The sequence below is a fragment of the Rhinopithecus bieti genome, unplaced genomic scaffold, assembly GCF_001698545.2.
Source record: "Rhinopithecus bieti isolate Rb0 unplaced genomic scaffold, ASM169854v2 scaffold_2574, whole genome shotgun sequence".
Taxonomy (NCBI): Eukaryota; Metazoa; Chordata; class Mammalia; order Primates; family Cercopithecidae; genus Rhinopithecus; species Rhinopithecus bieti.
The window spans coordinates 4,764,349-4,764,582 of record NW_016804493.1 but is presented as its reverse complement, the minus strand read 5'-3'; positions in this window follow the sequence as shown (position 1 = coordinate 4,764,582).

The window sequence follows — 234 nt, the reverse complement described above, 5'->3', positions numbered from 1 at the left end:
AATATGTACCCAGCACAAAAAAATAAAAAAAAAAAAAAAAAAAAAAAAATAAATAAATAAATAAATAAATAAAAAAATAAATAAAATAAAAAAGAAAAAAGAAAAAAAAAAAAAGAAAAAAAACTGTGTGCTTGGCCAGGTGCAGTGGCTCACACCTGTAATTCTAGCACTTTGGGAGGGTGGATTCCTTAAGGTCAGGAGTTCGAGACCAGCCTGGCCAACAGGCGAAACTCT